The sequence below is a fragment of the Erythrolamprus reginae genome, chromosome 5, assembly GCF_031021105.1.
Source record: "Erythrolamprus reginae isolate rEryReg1 chromosome 5, rEryReg1.hap1, whole genome shotgun sequence".
NCBI classification, from domain to species: Eukaryota; Metazoa; Chordata; class Lepidosauria; order Squamata; family Dipsadidae; genus Erythrolamprus; species Erythrolamprus reginae.
The window spans coordinates 32,519,518-32,532,521 of NC_091954.1; the positions used below are offsets into that span (position 1 = coordinate 32,519,518).

The 13,004-nt window shown below is 40.9% G+C and overlaps 1 non-coding gene across 1 annotated transcript; it reads right to left on the minus strand.

The window, feature by feature from the left end:
- Window positions 1-9,329: 9,329 nt before the first annotated feature.
- On the minus strand, window positions 9,330-9,436 carry LOC139168713 (U6 spliceosomal RNA). Its single transcript, XR_011559381.1, has one exon. It is a non-coding gene; the product is annotated as a U6 spliceosomal RNA (small nuclear RNA).
- Between the last annotated feature and the right edge of the window lie 3,568 nt (window positions 9,437-13,004).

Sequence of the window (13,004 nt, forward strand, 5' to 3'; positions counted from 1 at the left end):
TCCTCCCTGTCACTCATGTCTTCTTGGTCAGAGGAGCCTTCATCAGCAGATTCCACCGGGGGCAAAACAGGCCTGCAGCATGTGGATGTCTCCCCACATCCACAGTCCTTGGGGCAGGAGCTGGGCCAGAGCTAACCACAACATACTGTAATGGAAAAATACAGAATTAATAAATCATATATAGAAACAATCCACAGGTGCTGGGACAAAAATTAGAGTTAGTAATAGGTTATCGAAAAGAGTAGAGCTACAAAGGGGTACCCATCAAGGTAGTCCTCTTTCATCAGGGATATTTCTAATTGGTATTGAAAGTCTAGCAGAGGGAATTAGGAATAATGTAAGAATACAGGGTTATAAAATAGGAAATAAAGAACTAAAAATAAATTTGTATGCAGATTATATCTTACTGGTCACAGAAAATCCGCAGCATAAAATATATGAACTTAAAATAATTTTGAAAGATTTTAAGGCAATTTCAGGAATGGAAATAAATTTGAATAAATCAGAGATAATGTTAATGAACATGAGTTTGACAGAGCAAAAAAGAATAGCAGAGGAAGGAGGGATACAATTAGCAAAAAGTAGAATAAAATATTTAGGTATTCAAATAACTAAGAAAGAAGAGTGGCTTAAAAAGGGAATTATGATAAGATATGGATAAGAAGACAAATTAAGGAATGAAAAAGGAAATACCTATCAATAACAAAACGAACACAAGCAGCTAAGATATTGATCCTACCAAAATTAATGTACTTAATACAAGCACTGCCAGTGGAGATCCACACAGAACAATTAAAGGGATGGGATAGAGAATTGAGAGAATGGATCTTTGGAAGGAAAAGAAAGGTATAGATGATTCAAATTTAAAAACTATAGGACCCAGGAAATCAGCATTTAAAGTATGGAGTAGATGGCAGAAAGATTGGAAGCAAGGAATATCAAAATGGGCACCTATAAGAAGTGTAATAGGGAGGGGTGCAAAAGAGTTAGAAATAAATGGGTATAATCAAATAAAAGATTTATATAAAGAAGGGATGGATTAATGAAAATCAATGAGATAATACAAATAGGTGGACCCCAAAATTGGTTAAGATGGAGTGAGCTAATAAATAAGATAAAAACGGGTCTGACAGAAAATAAAATAGATATAATTTTGAAATATAGAGAGAAAGGATTAAGAGGAATAAAGGTAATATATAAATTAATGACATATAATAAGAAATATATGCTGAATCAAATTAAGAATAAATGGAGTAAGAATTTTGATTTAACGATGAAAGAATAGAAGGAATAATGAGAGGGATACAAAAAATTAAAATAGAGAAGTTTCAGGAAATGGAAAGGAAAATTTATCTGAAATGATATAGAACTCCTGTCCAGCTGGCATATATGATTGGAGGACTAAGCCCCAAATGCTGTCACTGTAGTCGTGCAGTAGAATGGTACACACATCTTTGGTGGGAATATGAGGAGATTCAAAAGTTCTGGACTTTAATACTGAAAAATATAAAAGGAATAGTTAAAAATGAATTGCAGGTAGGATGGTACATAATAGAAGGAGGTATTAAATAAATTCAAGTAATGAAGACAGAAGAACAAGAAGCATTAAGGACTATGATAAAAGCTGCTCATGCAACTATAGTATATGGATGGAAGGCTAAAAGTAAATGGACATTAAAATGATGGAACGATTATATATTTGAACAAGTACAAATGGAAATAACTCATATTATCTCACTGAACTGTTTATGGGCTGAAAAAGCTGAAAGGATAAGAAAAAATGGAAACTTTATTTTGCATGGGTGGAAAGAGATAAGGCCAACGAAGACATAAAGAAGAAATTGTCTAGAACTCTGACCTGGCTGGACCTATGAATAAGAAAGAACTGAGGAAAGGGAGGGGGAAGATTAAGGCTGCAATTAAGTATGAAAATTAAAAAATAAATAAATTTTTAAAAAAACCAATGAAATTGATGAAATCTTTAGAATCCAATTACGTTTGGTGGCACCAATTACCAAGAGAAGTTCACCTGAGATTCACTAGAAAAAATACTAGGGGTAGAGTGCACACAGCCTCCAGGGACGGCAAGCTAACATACAAAGGTAGAGAGTTGAACATCTTAAAGCAAATTCCAAGAAGGGTTTGAGAACGAAGGAGAGATTACAGAGCACTTCCCACATTATTAAATAAAAAAGACGAAAACTACATTCATTTGATTAACAAAGAAATTGAGATATTCTTATTATTTTCTTTGTAGGTGACCGATTTGGATAATTTATAATTTTTATTCCAAATTATGTCCCATTTATCTGAATTAATACCATATTCAAATTTTATATGCCAGCTTTGGATATTTCCTTTTAAGTTATAACTCTCCATTTTGTGTTTGAACAGAAAGTTGTATATTCTAGAAATCATTTTTTTGTTTTGCCTAATATTATCAAGTCTAACTCTGATTTCTTTTTTAGTATTCCTCTTTTTTCTTTTATCTTCTTCAAATCTTGCTTTTATTTGCATTAGTGGCCACCAATCAATTTTAATTCCTTCACTATCTAATTGTGTATTTGTTTTTAATTCTCTTTCATTTATCAAATCGTAATATGTAATTAATTTTTTAATCGTATTGGGGGCGCATCGTAGCCTCCATTGGGGAGAACCACCCAGGAGTTTGTAAATAATGCTGATTTTTAATTTTTGTCCATATCTCACTTATGACATTTCTGACTTTATGTCTCTTAAAATAAGTATGTATTTCCATCCATAATAAATGTGTGCCAGCCCAGATGTAAGTCATGTCCCTCAAGCAGAAGAAGTCATTTATTTTTTTAAATAAGCTATTATTGCCGCTTGGTGGTAAAGCTGAAAATTGGGAGAGAGCCTTATATTACTGTAATTCCGAAAGATGCCGAAAAAGGATCCGAAATTGTAGGCCAATTTCGCTGCTGAATGTGGATTATAAAATTTTCGTGATAATTTTGGCAGAAAAAACAAAAAAAGGATTGAATAAAATTATTAATTTGGATCAAACATTGCACCAGAACCATCTTGGACCTATTTGAATTTTGTGAGGCAGGTAGCTCTTGCCTTTCTGGATGCGCAAAAGTATTTGACAGCGTTAATTGGCAATATCTACTAGATTCGATTAAAAAACTAAAATTTGGCGACAATTTTGAGAATATTATCCAGAACATATATACTTCACAATCAGCCAGGGTGATGCTAAACGGTGACATGAAAAATTCATTTCTTTTTTTAAAAAATTAGTTATTTGCATATAAAAAAACCAGACAAAAGAAGGAAAAAAATCAAATACAATTACAAACACAAGCAAAAAAAACCACAAAAGGAAAAGAAAGGAGAAGAAAGAAAAGAAGTGAAGAGAAAAAGAAAAGAAAGAAAAAGAAAGAGACAAGGTCAACTAATATGTTGACTATCCTTATTTACACAGCCTTTAAGATATTAAATAGCCGTTTTTACATTTCATAACACAAGGTTGTTTTTCTAAATTGTACTTTTAAGTTGGATTGTAAGATTATAGATCAGTAACTAGATTTGATGTTTCTTGTAGGTAAAGGATAATGATTATGTGAGATTTATGTTTTTAAGTATTTCTTTTAGTTTAACCAGACATACTGCCATCATTACTGAGCTGCTCCTGTACTATTCTGTCCCATTGTGTCCCATGGATGTTCAGCCTCCTGTGGTAAATTTTTTAAACTTCAAGATAAGCAGTGTGAAATATAATGGTCTGAGAGAAAATAACACTATTTATAATGAAGACATCGGAACTCGATCAGCTGTAACTCGGAAAATGGCGGCTGCCATCTAATTCTGCAACCGCCGTAAACTGCCGCTAGTGATCAAGGGACAGAGACTGAGAACTGGGCTGTAAGATCAAGCCAGAGAAAAGACCTGTATGCCTCGGAAGAGCTGTATGCTATGTGCTTTAGCTCCCCGTGGCATTCCTGATCATCCCTTCGCTGCTGAACTCGATCAGCTTGGATTCAGAAAATGGCGGCCACCATTTAATCGTGTGGCCACCGCAAGCAAACGAGTAGCAGAGAGTGAGAGCTGGGCCTTAAGACCAAGACTGACAGACAGACAGACGGACAGACAGACCTGGGAGGCTGTGGCGCCAAATGGTGGGGGTGCCTGGCATCGGAGGGACTGTTGGAGCCGTCGGAGTGAAGGATTATACTAGAGCTGTCATTACCAAGGGGACTGTCATTATCAAGGGAAAGGAGGTTACTGCAGAGAGAGAAGGATGGCCGAGGCTGAGGAGAGGGCGAGGAGCTGTTCTGAGGCTGTTCGACATTACTGAGAGACTGTGCGGGATCGCGGTGAGAGGAGAGTGTGGAGAACTGGAGTTGTTGCCCAGTAAGAACAGTAACTATCACAGGGTGACCGGAGGGAACACCGAGAGCCGGGGGAGCTGTAGAGACGCAGGAGTCCGAGTTAATAATAATTTGAGACACAATTTACAAACTGGGAGTGCCAGGCGGTGGCAACGGACGGCACTAAAGAGATCTTTCTTTCCCCCAGGGACTCATTATTTAAAGACTTGGACATTTATGCTGGACTTTTTCCAGAACTTAATTGACTCAGAGTCTGGCGCCACCTAGCTGTTGATCATCTAAGAACTGCTAACTAATTGATTTTTAACTGATTTCCCCCCCCCCTGTATTTTGGTCTTTAAAAATATTTAATAATTTGACATCCAGTACTAGTTTTAGAGTAATTGATAATTAATTAGTACATTTAGGCTATTTTTATATTTCTGGTATATGTATTATGTATTTTTAATTTTTTAACTATTTTTTAGGGATTAATGTATTTATGGTATGAATGAATGGGATTATGTTAGTAATTATTGGAATGAATGGAATATTGTGAATGGAAATGAATGGGAAGGGGGTGATAGATGGAACAGGGTGGGTGGGTGGGATTATAATATGTATGAAATGAATGAATATGATATGAATGAAATTTCAGGCACACCTGACACTGGAAGGGCAGGAGGTGGGGGAACACTTATCTCTGGGGTGGCGGAGGGTCAGAATATCCCGGTCTTGATGGGGAGAGGCAGATACGGTGGAAGCCATGGAGCTAGCCGTTCCAGGGGAAGGAGGGATCGCTGCTTAATAACGATCCCTTGTTCCGGCTCCATGAGCTTAACTCAAGGCACTGGTGATGAGTGTAAGTCTGGCCCTGGGCTCAAGCTGTTGCTACTCAATGCCAGGTCGGTAGTAAATAAAGCTCTCCTAATCCGGGATTTGATCCTGGATGAGGAGGCCGACCTGGCTTGTGTGACCGAAACCTGTCTGGGCCCGGAGGGAGGAGTTCCTCTCTCTGAAATCTGCCCAGCCGGGTTTCGGATATGGCATCAGCCTCGACCCCAGGGAAGGGGGGGAGGAGTGGCTATTATAGCCAGGGAAAGCCTGTGCCTGCGTAGACTCATTGCTCCAGAGATTGCGGGTTGCGAGTCCCTCCTGGTGAAGTTGGACCTAGGGGTTCAGGTGGGCTTGTTACTCACGTATCTGCCTCCCAGCTGCGTGTCAACAGCCCTGCCTGTGCTGCTGGAGGAGGTGGCCGGGCTGGCGGTGAAGTTCCCTAGGCTTATGGTCTTGGGGGACCTCAACCTGCCATCGCTCGACGGATCCCCTGGGCTGGCACAGGAGTTCATGGCCACCATGGCAGCCATGGACCTGACTCAAGTAGTGCAGGGTCCGATTCATAAGGGGGGGCACGCACCTGACATGGTATTCCTCTCTGAGCAACTGAGTAATGGTCTGAGATTAAGGGGCTTAGAAGTATTGCCTTTGTCATGGTCAGACCATTTTCTACTGCGGCTTGACTTCCTGGCTCCAATCCTCCCTCGCAGGGAGGCGGAACCGATTAAGTTGTTCCGCCCCAGGCGCCTGATGGATCCAGAAGGCTTTCAGAAGGCGCTTGGGGCTCTTCCAGATGCACTCATCCACAGTTCGGCAGAGTCTCTGGCTGAGGCCTGGAACAAGGCTGCAGCGGAGGCCCTTGACCGAACTGCACCGCTGCGACCTCTCCGCGGCACTAGACCCCGTAGAGCTCCATGGTTCAACGAGGAGCTCCGGGAGTTGAAATGCCAGAAGAGACGTCTGGAGAAGCGATGGAGGAAGAGTAAGTCCGAATCCGATCGAACACTTGTAAGAGCTCATATTATGACTTACAAAGTGGCACTCAAGGCAGCAAGATGCGCGTATCATGCCACCTTGATTGCATCAGCGGAATCCCACCCGGCCGCTCTGTTCAGGGTAACCCGCTCCCTTCTTAACCAGGGGGGAGTTGGGGAGCCCTTGCAGAGTAGTGCCGAGGATTTTAACACATTTTTTGCTGATAAAATTGCTCGGATTCGAGCGGACCTCGACTCCAATTGTAAAACAGAGTCAACTGACAACGAGTCAGTCGAAGTGACTGGGGCTAAACGTCTTTGTCCATCTGTCTGGGAGAGGTTTGACTTGGTGACACCTAAGGAAGTGGACAAGGCCATTGGAGCTGTGTGTTCTGCCACCTGTCTACTGGATCCGTGTCCCTCTTGGTTGGTTTCGGCCAGTCGAGAGGTGACGCGGAGCTGGGTCCGGGAGATTGTCAACGCCTCTTTGGGGAGTGGGTCCTTTCTGGCTCCTTATAAGGAGGCACTTGTGCGCCCCCTCCTCAAGAAGCCTTCCCTGGACCCAGCCATACTCAATAACTAGCGTCCAGTCTCCAACCTTCCCTTTATGGGGAAGGTTGTTGAGAAGGTGGTGGCACTTCAGCTCCAGCGGTCCTTGGAAGAAGCCGATTATCTAGGTCCTCAGCAGTCTGGATTCAGGCCCGGCTACAGCACGGAAACTGCTTTGGTCGCGTTGATGGATGATCTCTGGCGGGCCCAGGACAGGGGCTTGTCCTCTGTCCTGGTGCTTCTTGACCTCTCAGCGGCTTTCGATACCATCGACCATGGTATCCTTCTGCACCGAATAGAGGGGTTGGGAGTGGGAGGCACTGTTCTTCAGTGGTTCTCCTCATACCTCTCTGGTCGGTCGCAGTCGGTGTTAGTAGGGGATCAGAGGTCGACCTCTAGGTCTCTCCCTTGTGGGGTGCCTCAGGGGTCGGTCCTCTCCCCCCTGTTATTTAATATCTACATGAAACCGCTAGGTGAGATCATCCAAGGGCATGGGGTGAGGTATCATCAATACGCCGATGATACCCAGTTATACATCTCCACCCCATGTCCAGCCAATGAAGCAGTGGAAGTGATGGGCCGGTGCCAGGAGGATGTTAGGGCCTGGATGAGTGTCAACAAGCTCAAACTCAACCCAGACAAGACGGAGTGGCTGTGGATCTTACCTCCCAAGGACAACTCCATCTGTCCATCCATTACCCTGGGGGGAGAATCACTGGCCCCCTCAGAGAAGGTTCGCAACTTGGGCGTCCTCCTCGATCCACAGCTGACATTAGAGAAACATCTTTCAGCTGTGGCGAGGGGGACGTTTGCCCAGGTTCGCCTTGTGCACCAGTTGCGACCCTACTTGGACCGGGAGTCACTGCTCACAGTCACTCATGCCCTCATCACCTCGAGGCTTGACTACTGTAACGCTCTCTACATGGGGCTACCTTTGAAAAATGTTCGGAAACTTCAGATCGTGCAGAATGCAGCTGCGAGAGCAATCATGGGCTTTCCCAAATATGCCCATGTTACACCAACACTCCGCAGTCTGCATTGGTTGCCGATCAGTTTCCGGTCACAATTCAAAGTGTTGGTTATGACCTATAAAGCCCTTCATGGCACCGGACCAGATTACCTCAGGGACCGCCTTCTGCTGCATGAATCCCAGCGACCAGTTAGGTCCCACAGAGTGGATCTTCTCCGGGTCCCGTCAACTAAGCAATGTTGCCTGGCGGGACCCAGGGGAAGAGCCTTCTCTGTGGCGGCCCCAGCCCTCTGGAACCAACTCCCCCCAGAGATTAGAACTGCCCCCACCCTCCTTGCCTTTCGTAAACAACTTAAAACCCACCTCTGCCGCCAGGCATGGGGGAATTGAGATCCTCTTTCCCCCTAGGCCTTTACAATTCTATGCATGGTATGTATGTATGTATGTATGTTTGGTTTTTATATTAATTGATTTTTAATCATCAATACCAAATTACTATTGTACACTGTTTTATTGTTGCTGTTAGCCGCCCCGAGTCTCTGGAGAGGGGCGGCATACAAATCCAATAAATAAATAAATAAATAAATAAATAAATAAATAAATAAATAAATAAATACCACTTGTCCCATGTTTTGTAAAATTCATCTTTATCTTGTGTTTCCAAGGTTAGTTTACTAATTTCTGCCAACTCATGTATTTTGTTAATTAAGTTTAATGTAGGTATTTCGTCTGTTTCCATAATTGAGCATATGCTAATCTAGCAGCTGTGGTTATGTGTATGGTCAAGTATCTATCTTGTTTCTTTGTTTTACATTTGAAGATGCCCAATAAGAATAATTCCGGATTAAAGGGAATTTGTTTATGAAGGATTTGCTCTAAATAATTTTGAATTTGTAACCAGTAATTTTTGACCTTGGGACATGTCCACCATAAATGTTAGTATGTTCCAGTGGATTGTTTGCATTTCCAACATAGTAGGGAAATATTTGGAAACATTTTGGCCAAGAGGGCTGGGTGTAAGTGCCATTGATAATACATTTTGTATGCGTTTTCTTTATAAGATGATGATATAGTTAATTTATAGTTAAATTCATTTCCAATCACAAAAGGATTCCGCCAAGGTTGCCCTATGTCACCCCTTCTTTTTATTCTTACCCAGGAAATACTCTTAAATAAAATACAGAATAATAAGGAAATAAAAGGAATTAAAATAAAAAATGAAGAATACAAGCTACTGGCCTATGCAGACGGCGTAGTATTTTTTCTAGAGGATCCCAATAGGTTCAGGTCCAGAACTGATTAAAGAAATAGAGAAATTTGTGGAATTCTCAGGGTTAAAAATCAACAAACAAAAAACAAAACTCATGACAAAAAATATGACCCCAAAACAGGAATAAGAACTAGAAAAAAAAAAAGAATTTGCAAATAACTAAAAAGATTAAATACCTGGGACTAACTATAACTAACAAGACCTCATCTATTAAAAAAATATAACTACGACAAATTAGCACAAGAAACAAAAATAAAATTCAAGTAATGGGGGAATTTACAACTGTCTATTTTAGGTAGAATTACAGTAATAAAGATGAGTATTATTCTGAAATTCTTTTTTTTTTGTTTCTCTAGTTTTTATTAATAAAATCAAATGTTCATACAACAATCCTTAAAAATATGGAACGCTTCACGAATTTGCGTGTCATCCTTGCGCAGGGGCCATGCTAATCTTCTCTGTATCGTTCCAATTTTAGTATATGTGCTGCCGAAGCGAGCACTTATTCTGAAATTCTTATACCTATTTCAAATAGCTCCTATTAGTCTAGATTCATGATGGCAACCCTATGTCACGTGTGTGCTGGCCAGCTGATTTTCGGCTCTTGGGAAAAGCTGTTTCTCCCTCCGGACGCTTCAGGGAAGCTTCCCTGAAGCACCAGAGGTAAAACAATCTTTGGCTCTGTTTCCTTCACTCGGCTCCACCCCACTTCGCTATAAAACATGTTCCTGCCTGCCTGGAGGCAGGGAGCCACTTTTTCTGTGCCTTCCCGGCTCAGCTCTGGGACCTTTGTGGGCTGGGAAGTGTTAGGGTCTGAATGGGTGCTAACAGACTCAAACTCAATCCCGACAAGACGGAGTGGCTGTGGGTTCTGCCTTCCAAGGACACCTCCATCTGTCCATCCCTTACCCTGAGGGGGGACTTTTGACCCTCTCAAAGAGAGTCCACAACTTGGGCATCCTCCTCGATTCACAGCTGACATAGGACCATCATCTTTTGGCTGTGGTGAGGGGGGCATTTGCCCAAGTTCGCCTGGTGCACTAGTTGCGGCCCTATCTGGACAGGGAGTCTCTATCACAGTCACTCATGCCCTTATCATATTGAGGTTCAACTACTGCAATGCTCTCTACATGGGGCTACCTTTGAAGAGAGTTTGGAAACTACAAATTGTGCAGAATGCAGCTGTGCAAGCAGTCATGGGCTTGCCCAGACACGCGCATATTTCTCCAATACTTCATTGGTTGCCAATTGGTTTCCGGACTCAATTCAAAATGTTGCTTATGAGATTCGACTACTGCAATGCTCTCTATATGGGGCTATCTTTGAAAAGTGTTTGGAATCTACAAATTGTGCAGAATGCAGCTGCGCGAGCAGTCATGGGCCTCCCAAAGTATGCACATGTTTCTCCAGCACTCCGCAGACTGCATTGGCTGCCAATTGGTTTCCAGACACAATTCGAAAGGGCTAGTTATGACTTATAAAGCTCTACATGACATCAGACCAGATTACTTATGGGACTGCCTTCTGCAGCATGAATCCCAGTGTCTGGTTAGGTCCCACAGAGTTGGCTTTCTCCAGGTCCCGTCAACTAGACAATATTGCTTGGCAGGGCCTAGGGGAAGAGCCTTCTCTGTGGGGGGCCCGGCCCTCTGGAATCAGTTCCCCCCAGAGATTTGTACTGCTCCCACCCTCCTCGCCTTCTGCAAGAATCTGAAAACCTATTTATGTTGCCAGGCTTGGGGTCACTAGACCCTAGCCTCTGGCTAACAAATGTGGGGTATGTTTGTGGTTTGAATCTGAATCAATGGTTTTTAATGTTTTAGTCTTTTTAGAATGGTTTTAGATTAGTTATTTATATTAATTGGATTTCAGATGTGTTATTGTATATTGTTTTTTTATATGTTGTGAGCCGCCCCAAGTCCACAGAGAGGGGCGGCATACAAATCCAATAACTGAATGAATGAATGAATGAATATTTCCAACCATTATTATATTTTTTCATTTGGAAATTAGAATAAAAATTAGAATTTTAGATTTCATTTCTTTGCCTGGCGAAACTTCTGAAATAATTTTCAGTTCCATTATTAATATTTTGGAGAAAAACCATTTAAAAGATAAAATGATTGCATATTGTGCAGACAATACAAACACAAATTTTGGAGGAAAAGTGAGAAGGGGTACAAATAATATTTTTTATAAATTAAACAAAACCCTTAATCAACATTATTGGTGTTAGTTGTGCAGCACACATAATACATAACACCATTCAAACAGCTGCTGATTTGTTGCCCGTAGATGTGGAAAATATTGTTATTTTGTTATTCTATTAAAATATATTCTTATTTCTATTTATCTATCTATCTATCTATCTATCTATCTATCTATCTATCTATCTATCTATCTATCTATCTATTGGATTTGTATGCCGCCCCTCTCAGGAGACTCGGAGCGGCTAACAGCAACAATAAAACAGTGTACAATAGTAATCTAATACTAAAAACGATTAAAAACCCATTAATATAAAAACCAAACATACATACATACATACCATGCATAGAATTGTAAAGGCCTAGGGGGAAAGAGGATCTCAATTCCCCCATGCCTGATGGCAGAGGTGGGTTTTAAGTAGCTTACGAATGGCAAGGAGAGTGGGGGCAATTCTAATCTCTGGGGGGAGTTGGTTCCAGAGGACTGGGGAATATAGAATATATATAGACTGTGCGCATTGAAATGCTTAAAGAATTTTGAAAATATACAATCCTTTGAAATCCTACTTTTTATCACAGGATAAATACACTTAAAAAAGACAATTATGACAAATTATTGCAAGATACCAAAAAAAATTTAGAGAAATGGAAAGACCTACAAATATCAATGTTAGGCAGAATATCTGTAATAAAAATGGATATTCTTCCCAAATTTTTATATCTTTTTCAGACAGCTCCGATTAACTTGGAACCAAATTTTTTTAAAGAAATCAATAAAATCATCTCCAAATTCATCTGGCAAAACAAAAGGCCAAGAATAAAATATGTGTATCTCCAAGATAATAGAATTAGAGGAGGCCTGGGGCTCCCGGATCTAAAATTATACTACAAAGCGGCAAGCCTAATTTGGATAAAAGAGTGGATTAACTTAAAAAATAAGAGAATACTTGTATTAGAAGGTCATGACCTACAAACAGGCTGGCATGCACATTTATGGAAAGATAAATTGCAAAAACAAACTATATTTGACAGGCACTTGATCCGTAAATCACTACTAAAAACCTGGTACGAAATTAAAAATAAACACTACGACAAAATTCCAAGATGGCTTTCCACTATGGAAGCCATCATCTACCCAAATTTGATCGACATAGCCAAAACCATCCAGTACAGAGACATATTACACCCAAACGGGGAACTCAAATCTAGACAAGAACTGGAAAGATTAAATCATAAAATGGATTGGTGGACATACGCCCAAATAGAATCCAGATTTAAAAAAGACAATCAAACACCCGGTATTCAAAAATCTATGAACCCATTAGATAAGATTCTGATAGGAAATGAAAACAAACAAATAAGCAGAATATACCAAATACTTTTAGAACAGGAAAGAATAAAAGATACGACCAAAACACCAATGATAGCGTGGGAAAAAAATCTGCAACACGCCATCCATATTGCCGACTGGGAAAGAACATGGACCACAATATCCAAAATAACCCTTTCGGCAGCATATAAGGAAAACTATTACAAATTATTCTACAGATGGTACCTCCCACCGGCGAGATTAGCAAAGATCCACCCAACATTATCAGACTTGTGTTGGAAGTGTAAAAAGGAAAGAGGTACGTTTTTCCATATGTGGTGGTCCTGCCCCTTGATACAAAAAATTTGGACAATAACTCATACTTGGCTCACAGAGATTACGAAAGAGGAAATAGAACTCACACCGGAAGCTATGCTTTTAGGAGTTTGGAGAAAACATTATTCAAAACAAACAATGCTCCTCACAACGCATATAAACACCGCCACGAGAATTGCGATAGCACAACTCTGGAAAAGTGATCAGATACCAACGGA